This window comes from Pezoporus occidentalis, unplaced genomic scaffold, assembly GCF_034315485.1.
Source record: "Pezoporus occidentalis ecotype Australia unplaced genomic scaffold, CSIRO_AGI_Poc_V1 ctg176, whole genome shotgun sequence".
In the NCBI taxonomy this organism is placed as follows: Eukaryota; Metazoa; Chordata; class Aves; order Psittaciformes; family Psittacidae; genus Pezoporus; species Pezoporus occidentalis.
The window spans coordinates 1,747,824-1,760,708 of NW_026913596.1; the positions used below are offsets into that span (position 1 = coordinate 1,747,824).

The following is a 12,885-nucleotide window of genomic DNA, read 5'->3' on the forward strand; positions in this document are numbered from 1 at the left end:
CAGTATCTCCTTTTAAGGATAATTATATCAATATGTTTGACATTTTGTAATCCAAATAACTTCTTTTTTCTAGACTTTGTTTTCAGTTGGGTGATTCAAAACAAGACTTAATTGTATGTTCCTGGCCCTCACGATTTTCTGAAAAAGCTGCTGCACAATAAAACTCAATAAATAACCCAAAGCCCATTAGAAACAAGAACAATTCTGCTTAGTATTTTGTTAAATTATCACAGTTTTCTTTTCTAATATGAGAGATCACAATTACCTACAATCTGCTGCATTTTCCAAGACAAGAATCTCATGCATGTATTTTATGTACATCTGCCCCAAGAAAGCTTTCTTTGGTTTCTTTTCGGGTTTGTCTGGGTTTTTTTTTTTCCCTTAAAGAAGCTGCAATGGGATGTGTTCTGTGATAGGCTAAAAATATATATAGCCATAATTAAATGCTATTACATATAGCATTTTATCAAAACCCTAACTGTATCTATTCACAACAGTAAACTACCCAAGAACCTAAGCTGATTGAACAGGCTTACAGAAGTCTTTTCCAAAAGCTACATATGGTCTTCTGCAAGAAGATCTATTGTTCAACTCAATTCTCCTCAAACTTCTGTGCTATTTTGCCAGTCAGGCCTCAAAACACTTCACATATTATTGGAAATCAGTAATTAATATTTTATGGTTCTGCACTGGTTTGTGAACTACTCCTCATTTATCACTTCAGAGTTTAGCTCCTCCCATCTACATAATGGCAAAAATCAGGTCTCCTCTCCTGCCTTTTCTAATGCTTCATTTATAATACAGACTAGCAAAATGGCTTTGCACTTGATCCTTATTTAGAACATTCTGACCATAAGTTTATGTAAATTATTAAATTTAATGACAGCGATATCTAATCGTGTCAAGGGAGGTCTGGTCTTTATTGTGTAAGGTACAACACAGCCAGCAAGCAGTCCCTCTGATGATGAGTTTACAGAGTATGGGAATGATAAAGAGATGAAATGACTCATGTGGAGACAGTCAAAAGGCCAGCTTCAGGACTAGTGACAAAAGCAGTTTCCTCAAAGCAAAGTTCAGTCTCAATTTGATTTTTCTGCCTCTACATCAAATTAAAAGACAACACTGCAGACTAACTAGAACCATCTGGCTTTAATGCAGTATTAGCTTTTACTGCTGCTTAGACTACAGACACATTCTAAGGCAGTCAAAGAGAATTTTGGTAGGCATAACATCTATTGTCCCCTCAAAGGTCCCTTAATACTGAGTGAGGGATGCAGTAAAGCTGCTTCTTAGCTGTTTATAAAGGAAATCAGAATGTCCTTTGGTAAGATGCTGTCTTCTTTGCTTACGTTCACTGTGCAACAGTGGAATTTTTGCTTTTTCCCTGTCCTATGCAGCAACTAGAGGCTAGACCTCTCCAGCACACCAGAACAGACTATTACCCATTCTGTCTCTTGTTCTTTCTAAGATTAGAGATACTTCTAAAACACATACAATATGTACCTGGTGAAAATTGTTACCAGAATGTTTCAATCTCAAGCTCCCTCTCTCTGTAAATAAGTTACAGAAAGAAGCCAAATGACAGCACTTGACAACGTGAAGCATGGTGCCAGAATGCAAACCAATAAAGTTTCTTCTTCTTGAATGTGACAAAATGCTTATTTTAAGCATACTGAAACAATAAAGTGCTGATTAACAAGCAGCATGTTCTTCAAGGAAGCCTATGAGAGTGTAGTCTTGTGCTAAAGGCAGAAGGTAAATGCAGAAGGTATGCAATCACAAGTATGGGAACAGCTCCATGTATCAAAAGTTAGCTTTAAACTAACTCATGTTAAATCCAGTGACAGAATATCTTGAGCTACATGGAAGACTGACCCAGTGTCATGGACAAATATTTCTGAGCTCATCTAGTATAATACATGTGGTAAGGTTTATTTCCCAACTAGCTAGCTTATAGATGTCTTGAACATATCTACACTGCATGTCTTTGGCTGCTACCTTATCTTGGTACAAACGGGTAGATTCGAGTCTCCAGGGATTGCTAGTGACTGATTGCTTCAGCCTTAGCTAGAAATTACAATGATCTGTTCGTAGGCAGCCAGTCACACGTTAGCACAGTGTTCTGCAGAAATTAATACAGACAAAGCTGAAAATAATACTCACCCACGGAGTCTAAAAATAAGCGACAAAATTTCCCCTCCTCATTTCTTTCTGATTTTTGTTTCCCCTCAGGTGATGACACCATTGTCCTTTCCAGCTCTCCTGAAATGCAACATGTGCTCTGGGTCACAGGCTGTTCTAGGGAACTTTTAATTTTACTTAGGTTTACAGTTTTGGATGTGCTCTGTGAGGCAAATCAAGAGCTTATTAGACCAGAACAAACAACAGAAGACACCAGTTTAACATGGCCTCTGAGAATCAGATACCTAAAAACATATTTAAGTACATATAAATGAAGATAGAAAGCATAGGCACAAGTGTGATATGCACTAATCACAGCAAATGTGGTGTTTTCAGCTGTCCTACCACGAAGAAATACATTCCTTCAGAGTATTTTTGGTATGACAGACTCTGTTTAGCTTACCCATACAGCTCAGCCCATTTCAGACTTCAAAAACAAGCCAATTAAAATACTAGAAGCTTACAGGGTATTGATTGCTTTAGACCATGCAATTTAATGCACTGTGTTTCATGCAAACATGGGAATTCTGAGAGCACAAGATCCTTAAAATCAGTAAAAAGGGAAATAATTTAACAGGATGACTGCAGAAAACACAAGTTCCTGCCAAGAAAACAAGCTTTCTAACAAGAGGACAAACGGAGAGGAGTCCAAATGAAACTACCTGACAATGAGGAGTAACACTGCTAGTTTGGGGGCAGTCTGAAACCTATTTCTGTAGTGTTGGTATGTCCTCATGCATATACTTTATGAACTAACAAATTTTCCAAAAACATCTTATGAGGGAAGTAAAACAAGTTTCCATCTCCCAGCTGAGAAGAGTGAGGTCAGTAGGTGTGAATACAGATGGAGCTGTGGGATGGAAAAAAAAAAAAAAAAAAAAAAGGAGTTCTGGGATTATGCTCCAGACTTACGATTTCTGTGGTATTTAATTTAGAGAATTTGGAATTTGGTGAAGGGAAGGGAGATGAATCAGTTTTTCATTATACATTATGTATATATGCATGCAATCCCTGACATAATGTGTCCCCCAGCCTGGTCCAAGACCTACCTCAGTGCACACAGTACAACTCCTCACGCCTAGATGACTGCAGCAGAAATGACTTTGGTGATTCTCCACACGAAGGGCACACTGCACACCATAGGAATAACGTCACACTGCCAGATGCATGCTCCACTACATTCTTCTAGTCCTGAAGGAAAAACACTTTAAATTCAGTAATATATAATATTCCTGTTAATGTGAGACAGGAGACTGGCAACATGCCACTAACAGAGCTAAGCAATGGAAAAAACAGAGAACTAGTACACAATCTGAAGCAGACAGACCTATTGTAAGCTGTCTCCATCCTTGGGGCTGGATGGTCCAGGCTTATTTATGAGCATAATATTTACAACTAACACACATGAAATACGTTATGAGTAGAAATAAATCTCCTAACATGCACAGAGAACAGCTAAGATAAAAGAATGCATATGGTAAACTAGGTGAATGTTTGTCATTAAAAGTGTGGTACTAAAGCCAGAGCACGTCTTTGGGGCAGAGGAGATGGCGTATTTGCGCTCGAGTTTATCAGTACTCTGGAAGACATGAGCTATTAGGCAAAGACTTTAAGAATGATCTTTTTCTTATTTTTCTAGTGAATTCAAAGCTGATGAAAGACACTGTGATAAAAGCCCTTGGGAGTAAAACACTGCTTGAAAGGAAGATTAGCCTTACGCCTATGCAAAGACCCAGGGAACAACAGGCCAGAGTTCAGTTCCCAGGTCTTTCATTATCTCAAGCAATATCCTTACTGCTTCTGCACCTGTGTGTATATCAGAAACAGGTATAAGTAGGAAGTAAGAAAGGGCTACTTAAAGGCCAGGAAGGACCTTGCTTAATTAAGTGTTCTGACTTCCTGCATGACACTACAGGCAGTAGGAACTCCCTGCATTACTGCCTAAATTAAATCATCACTGAGGAGATAAACTCTTCAGAAAAACAACCATCCATTACTAAATAACATGGCTAGCAAATGGGCATGTCAATTCTAGTTTCTCTTTAATTACAAAAAACAAACCCCACTCCCAAAAGAGCTGATGACAATTTCCTGATGATCTCTCTTGTCTTTTGAACCTTACACAGCAGACTACATCAAGCAGGCTCCTCAACCTTATTTGGTTTTAGATGGAACACGAGGCAGCTATCACTTAAACACATCTATATTTGACATTTCTGCTACAAAGCTGCACTGATCATAGATCATATCTCATCATGTCCAGCCAATCCAATTAGGTCCAACAGCTTCACCTGGATTCATCTCTTCCTTTGACACTAAGGTTTAAGTGTCAATTTCTTTGGAGCTCTTTGTGATGGTGACTCTTACCCAGTGGGACCCAGATAGAAGCTAACCAACTCATTTTATGCAGGGTGCAGAACAGCCACAGCAGCTTGTCAAGCTGTTACTTTTCCCCACAATCTTCTGTTAAAACATCTAATTCCAGCGTTGTGGGACATACTAATAAAAAATAGGATAATAATGGAACCGGTCTGTGGTACAAAACAGAGTAGCAACTTTAGCTAACTAAACATCCTGTCCTAAACGAGCACCACGACATGTTGTTTTGGCTACTACACATCTCTTTCAGAGTACTTTCCACTTTTTAAAAGGGAGCAATCAAATTCCTATGAGAGCAGCAGAGATGAACTGAAGTAACAGCAAAGTGGATTTGGGGAACAGGAGATGTCAGCTGGTGAAAACACTTCAAAAATCAGCCTAATTTTAAATTCACTCATGAAAGGAAGAGTAGCATGAAGTTACTGTTTGATAGCAGTACAGTTTTCATGTGTCAGGAAGGCATCAGCTTTTTTTTTTCCTTGAAGTAGTCTAAATGGATTTTGATTTACAGATGCTGGGAGCTGCAAAGTAACAGCAAAGGCAGGCAAACACCTACTTTAGTATCTATAACTAGGTGCTGCAGTTCTGACATAAATAGATTTATTTCAGGCAGAATGACCTTTCACACTGGCAGTGTCACAAGATAGTTTCAGGTTAGTGGGTATAAGACAACATAAATAAACCAAACTCAGCCTGTGTCCCATATAATTAAATAAATGACATATGGGGAAAAAAAAAAAAAACCACAACAACCCCCCCAAAAACTATAGCTCTACCATATTTTACTGTCAGGCCTTCTACAGTAGTCTCATTTCGTGTTTCTTTTATCAAGTTAAGAGCTAACGACAGGCAGAGTCAGAATAAATATAAAAAAGGAAGTAATTTCGGAAAGGTAGTAAGGATAGGGGGTTGGAACTAGATGATCTTAAGGTCCTTTCCAACTTTAACTATTCTATGATTCTATGACATATTGCTTATTTCTGTAATACAATAAAATTATTACACCACTAGATTGCAACTAAAATACAGCCTTCTTGGTGAAAAGATTTACACTTGCCTCCACAGCTCTGATTATACCTTAGGGTTTACTAGATTTTCTTTCTAAAACACTAGCTAGTCCTTACAAAAAGTTGCAAAACTAACTAAACCTACTATCCACATTTGTTGAAGCCATAAATAAATACCCATCTGTTGAATTACCCTGTATTTTAAGTTGATTTTATACAACATTCTAGTTATGGATAACATCACACCACATTAACTAGTGTTGGTAATTTTGCTCCATTCTTTTATGGTTTCATGCCCATAAACAGGACAGGTGATCTTCTGTCATTACTACAGATATTAGTTACGGATTTTTTTTTAAGTTTTTTTTTTTTTTTGTGGAGCCCTTTAGTATCTTCACTGCAAATGAAAGGATGGTATAGAGAAAAGAGGAGAAACCCTGACTGCTGACGGCTGTAATCCTGTGAGACATGCTTCAAATAAATAAGAAAAACCCCAGCAAGAAATACAAAAACCTCATCAATTATTTGATCCTGAATTCAGAGCCAAAATACTTTAAAGTGTGGGGAGATTATACAACTCCCTCAGCAGAATTCTAGGCTGAGCCACAGAACCCACAGCTTCATGCCATCAAACCTAATCTTTGTTTGAGATCTAAAACATTCTCCAAGAGTTTTCAGTCATATTGCAAAATTGTGGGGGGAAGATGAAAGGCAGAGTCTCCCCGCCTCTCTCACACACTAACCCCGGGGCCTAGAAACATCAGGACTTGATTTAACCAAACACACACTGGGCCAGAAAAATGATGAGTGATCTTGGACTTGACTGACACACAGAAGACTTCATCTGATTCACAGTTTTCTAACACAATTTTTGGATACCTCAGACCCTTGAGCAGGTTGTACCCAAATTAGATAGCCAGCCAGAAAGCTTCCCCTCCCTGGCCAAATTATTTCCTGGCAGGGAAATTATAAACCTAACCAGCCTGATACCTGGTATTCATTCTTAGGGAAGGAAAGATACATTTCAATACCTGGAAATCACTAGCCAGTGAGCCTCTTTGCCCGAGGTAGGATATCACAGATTACAGTTGCTAGCTGTTCCCTTGCTTGGTCATTCTTTTTTGTCTGTAACATTTCTCAATAACCGAGTCTGATCTGAAGAAAACTAGAGCAGCTGGGCTATCTTCTGAAACTTTCTTCTGTTCTCCCTCTATTTCAGTGCCCCAAACTAAAAATTAGGTCAGACATGTTTTCATCCATGCTGTCCAACCTGCTTTGATCATAAACTCTTTGTGTTTTATATGATGTTTACATCTAAGTCCTATTGCAATGACATCAGAGCCTCCAAATATCATTTTAGCACAAATTAAAGTGCTCATGCTCAGAAAACCATTTATCTTTACCCTATAGGAGTTTCAGCAGTGTTGTTATTTTTGAGGAGGAATTGTGCAGGCTTCTTGTCAATTGGTTTAGGTTGCCTAAATGAAGCTAAATTGCTTTTACCATCTCTAGCTGCTGCTGACCACATGTATAGCTTTCTCCATTTAATTTAATCCATCAGCCAAAAGCAAAACAATTTTCCTTCTGTGCACTTTCTACAAACAGGGTATGGGAAGAAGAAGAAAAACACACAAAAGGAAAGAAAAATAACACCACATCACTTGCAGCATCTTTACATGTAATAGTAACAGCCTCTTGGTGCCATCATCAGCCATGGCATTTCATTCACACAGAACACTTGTGGGCACATCACATATGCTTTTCCATTCAATGTATTTTTAAATGTTTCCCAGGCAACTGTTTCAATACAGTATGCTTCCTTGGCAACCTGGTACCCACAAATGCCATGCCAAGCTCCCTAGTCCTCTTTTTAGGTCTTTCCATCTTGGCACATAAATGTCACGAATTGATTTTCTATATGTAGCCACACAGGTACTGATGTGTCCTTATACTTGAGAAGGGAAGGCTGAATTGATGAGTTGTGCACTGGCAATGGCTTTCATTGAAAAGACAGTGTCACCTACAGCTAAAATCAGGGAGAGCCTACAAAACTGTCTCCACTCAACTGACTTTCTCTGGAAAGAGCAATGAGCCTGCACTTCCCAAACTGAAACTGCACGTCATCTTTATTCTCCTGACTATGCTAAAGGAAGTCTTACGTACCTTTCATAATTTTGTAGTTTGAATTGTAACAACATCATGTTGATGAAAATAGTCAGAATTTCCTATTTCACTGCAGACAGTGATTAACGCTGTACTGAACTAGCCAGTATGATTGAGTTACTCTTTCCAGTGCTGCATTTGCTGACACTGGGCTGCAGAGATATGCCGTAAAGTCCATTCACTGCAGCAGCTTTCACTGATGCTCTACAATACCTGCTTCAGTCTCCTGTGCCATTTTGGGGCACATTTTCCTTCATGATATTTAGCAGAATGAAGGTGTTGATCCCCAAGTCACAAACTATTTGACAAGGACAAAAAATTACCAATGCATACTCCTAAACCAAGCACTGATTAACAGAATAATTTAAACATAATAATGTTTCCATATTCTAGCAAGGCACGACTTATTCTGAACATTTTTATTTGATGCAGGAGCTGTCACTACAGAGCCAAAGATATTTCAGAAGGACTAGAACTGTCTGCAAGCATCAGTCACCAAAAAACCCCAAAGTTTTAACAAAAATTGCATATGCTTTAACCTCAAAGTGGTACATTTGAAAAAAATAATAGCACATGCATGCAATTACATCAGGCTTTGCAAGAAACACAGCAGAAACTATGGCATCTCTTCTTCATTGATTACTCCATAACAACAGCTGAAAATTACACTTTTTCCAGGCTATAAAATGCCTAGCACACCAAATTCTACACCAGCAGCAAAAATCTCCTCCCTGTCTGTGAGTTGTTGTATCTGTAATAGAGACCCCGCATTACCAGGCTTTCTAATTCTTCCCAAATGCAGAAGCTCTCATTCAATGTTGCAGCTGTTGGATAGGAAATCAGAAATAGCAGAAGGCGGATTAGTAGATAATGTACCAGTTCTTCCCCAGCAAATGCTGGCACCTGCGTTTTACACTCTCCCCTTTCCCTCAGCCCAGGAAAAGATCACTTGGTTGGTTTGGCAGGCAATTTATAGGCTTTAGTGACTGTGGAACTGCAAAAGGATTAGAATTTGTTGTAATAGCCCCTTCTTCCTGAGAGCAAAAGTTAAAACTGAGGCCCACTTTACAGCAAGCATCAGGGACCATGTAAGTAAAGATAAAGTGTGTGCAGCTTGATGAGACTCTACAGGGAATAGCTAACTACACATGCTGGCATTCCATTTAGAAGAAAATCCCTAAAGATAATCTGTAGAAGCATTCTAGCTTCCAAAAGCTCAAATCCCTTGACCACTGGCTCAAATCCAGACAAGGCTGCTGCTGATAAAGACTACTCTTTGCATTTCTACGAGAACTTCTTTCCAAGATCACAAACCACTCTTCATTACTTAATTATGCAAGACCCAAAGTCAGGCAAGAAGTAAAAAGATTTCTGTCAGCGGAGGAAACAGTAGTGCAACATAGAAGAGCCAAGAATAGGTCCTATTTTATATCCCACCTTCATGCTGTAAGTACATTATTAATTCTGGCAAGATGCAGATGAAAAATCTGAGTACACATAATGGACAAAGATTTCTAGAATGCCAGTATCAAATCTACAGGTAGTTGTAGGTAGAAGCAGACAGAGCAAGAATTAAAATGTTCCCTGATGTGCCTGCTCTCATAGGTTATAATGGGGCTGCATTAAACAGGTAACAATTAAAAAAAAAATAAAAATTATGTCTTACAGCTTCAAGTTTTCAGTTAAATCCACAAGATGCAAAGCCACCTACAAGCTATAGCTGCTACAGAAGCAAGGTTTTTTTTCTTCTGCTTTTTACAACCAGCAGAAGCAGTAATAACGTTCACTATTCTTTTTACTATACTCTTTCATTTATGGCTCTTACCACACAATAACCATTTTTTATGCTGACCCATAATACAGCTTTTGCCGATGCTATAACAGATGACTCACAGCACTAACAGTGCCACACAGCAATACCTTCAGCACGAAAAGCAGACTCCACTTCTGCCTGCTACTTCAGGAGAAGTCACAGCTAATGAAATAAATCTGTTGGTACAATGCGTGATTTAGGAACAGAGACTTGTCAAAGTAGTATCCAAGGGATAGTAAGATATGTAAAATGCTAACCCAAATACTACAGGAACAGAAGCAGAAACCGTGTGGCAGAAACAATCATTAACATAGGTGTACAGAGAATTACGTACAGAGGCCTGCAGACATCAGCTCAACCTGACAGCTGATTTTTTTTTAAAGCAAGATTTTTATATTGTTTGCTGCCGCCAAGTGGCAATAGGCAGCGCTGTGTCCTCTCATTCACAGCAGGCATTGAGGCTGGCAAGTAACATACCCAAAATTAAATGCTTTTCCATTTTTCTTCTTCAATTAACATCAGCAATTGTGAAATCAAATTTTGACCACTCCTCTGTCACCTCATTTTCAGCCATGTATACGTCTGATCCCCCTTTTCAATCTACATATTTGCTTTATTTATATTCTTGCTGTGTCTGCTGCTATAACCATGTCTCTTTCCACAGCAGGCCTAAAACCTTCACATTCACCCCTTGCCTCTGTTCTGCTTACCTTGTTCCACCTGGAACTTTTGGGAGAATGCCTTTCCTGACAGCGATGGAGAGGAGGCCATTATTTCCTGGAACCTCCTCTCATCTCAGTGGGAAGCAGCTTCTGAATGACAACAAAGTCAAAAGGCAGAACACTCTTTGTAACTGTTCTGGTAATTCTTTGGTACTGCCATAGCTGTAACAAATATTAATACAGGGAAATATTTGTCTGTGTGACAGTGACCAGCTTTTCATTTCTTTCATCCTGAATTTCATTTTCTTTGCCAATCATATAGTAGAAATGCCAATGCTCTAATATGACTGTGTTTTAAATTATTTTTCAGCTGGGCTATCTATTGTAGAAGCTTACATCATTCACATCAGTAACCAGACACTTTACATTTCTTTTTATCCTCACCCCTACATGAAAAGAAAACCCATTAAAGCTCTTATAATGTTAAAAATTAGTTACTACTTGGAGTAAAAGCCATCACCTCACTGCGGAGATGGACTCACAGAAACAAAAAGTACCTGAGCTAACACAGGAAAGCAGTGAACTGGACTGAGCATCCCAGATCTCTGACTGCTCTCCAAGTGAATCATCTTCAGCCTGTTGCACAGTTGGAGGTGGCTGTGTGCCTGTACCTGTCACTTCTCAGGTTAAATCTGCTGATCTACTTCAAACCCAAATCAGCGAACTCTGAATGGCATTTTTCTGGTTCAGGTCTGTTCAAGACACGCAGAAACTCAGGTCACCTGTTAGTTAACACGTTTTTTTATGGTCCATGTGCTCAACATGGTAATTCACAGGCATTAACTTTTAACACTGCTGCTGTCAATATTGATGCCTCCGTTTTGGTCTGAGGGATGCAAGAATGAAACAGCCCACAAGACATTCAGCACTGCTCAAAAGCGGTTATAGAAAAGCAATGTGGAGTCATCTTTTCCCACCAATAAATTTGTCTTATGAAAGACAGTGTTCTGTACCTGCTCTCCCTCATACAGATCTGTTACCAGATATTTTTATTTCCTTGTACAATTATTCTTGTATCAATTATGAAGCACTTAATCGGCAGTTACCTTCCAATCCTTTTATCTGCTGTTGGAGAATTACGAAGAGGCTGTCACCGTTTCTCTGTTAGACCTGGTTTTGAAGAGGCCACAGCCTGTATCTGCCCATTTGAAAAACTACGGGCAACGGCTCTGCGCTGAGGAGTGCTTTACCTCAAGTCACCCATCGACATTCTTACCAAAAAAGGCAAAGCGATCACTTCAACAGACTGCTTCCTGAATGAGAAATTATATCAGAGATGCACCCCCAATCTAGTTTTCTGTTTCGATTAACAATCTTTGCCTGCAGCCTGACACCACCGTCAATGGCGCTGGCTGCCAGGGCCGAGCCACCGCCATTTTGTCCAGCCAACGCCAAGGGAGCATGCTGCATTTCCACAGCAGCGGCTCCACAGCCGAACCCCAAATACACCCAAACGTTACAAATACAGGCAGTTTAAGGAGTAAAGGCAACACGGGAAGGGCGGCTTTCGAGACAAACACCTTGAGGGTACTACACGTACTGCAGCCCTTGTGGAGCGCGGCGCGGCTGAGCACAGCTGCTGGCGCGGGGAAGGGCAGGCTCCCCCTCAGAAGAGCGGGGTCCCCCCGCAAGCCGGCCCCTACCCTCCCACAGCGCCCATCCCTCGCGGGCGGTGTTGAGGGCGGAGCGGGAGCCGGCCCGCCCAGAGTCCCTACCCTGGCTGCAGACAAATCGGGGTGGAAGAAGAGGAGGAGAAACCGCAGGTCCCTTCACCCGCCCTCCCGCGGGACGAGGGGAGCTGTGAGGCGGGGCCTCAGCTCCGCGCCTTCGCCATGTCTGAGGAAGGAGCCGCCAAGCTGCGCCTCAAGCCCAGGAAGGAGCCAGCAGCCCGGAGCCAGGAGCACCCCGGGCGGCGCCAGGGAGTCAGGGCCGGGTGGATGAGCGGCTTCTGCCGAGGGGCCGGAGCTGCCTCAGCGGCCCTGGGGAAGGAACCCGCCCTACCCCTTACCGGGAAGATGGAGCTGGATCTTCAGCCGTGCCTGAGGTGCGCCTTCAGCGCGTCGCTAACGGCGTTAAAGGCCTCTTGATAAGCGTCACCTGTGGGGCCTCTGGAAACATCGAGAAGCCACCTGCAAACTAAAGAGCGCTGGGCGCTGAGCTTTCTGCGTGTTCTCCCGCACAGAACAGCAGTAAGGATGGGGCTCGTTAGAAACGCTGTGAAAATTAAGATATCTTCTTTTCAGCAGGAATAATTCCTGAGAATTAAAGTTTCTTTTTTTCAGACTAACTTACAGGAAACCAGCAATAATTAATTCCTGCTTCTTTCCAGCCCTCGAGACAGGGCTGAAGGCGAGGTGAAGAGACAGAGGTTCTTGTGTCAGCCTGTCAGGACGAGCAAGCATGCCATCAGCTGTGCCCCCTCTGAAAATGGGCTTCCAAAGGACCATTGCTCCTCATCTTGAGGGTGGGAGAGACCAGTCTCTAGTTTATTCCATGTGCAGTGTCATTCCTGGACTGACACAAGAAAATGCAGCAGTAGGAAGTGGCAATGCTGGAAGCAGTATTCTGACACGAACAGCCCGTCCATCTCTTGAAATTTTCTTTACACAGTATTACTAGT

The 12,885-nt window shown here is 41.0% G+C and overlaps 1 long non-coding RNA gene across 1 annotated transcript; it reads right to left on the bottom strand.

Moving 5' to 3' along the window:
• Positions 1-1,354: 1,354 nt before the first annotated feature.
• LOC134161604 (uncharacterized) lies at positions 1,355-11,983 on the bottom strand. Its single transcript, XR_009964050.1, has 4 exons — positions 10,763-11,983; positions 3,231-3,372; positions 2,164-2,262; positions 1,355-1,550 (listed from the first exon to the last, which is right to left on the bottom strand). It is a non-coding gene; the product is annotated as an uncharacterized LOC134161604 (long non-coding RNA).
• Positions 11,984-12,885: the final 902 nt, after the last annotated feature.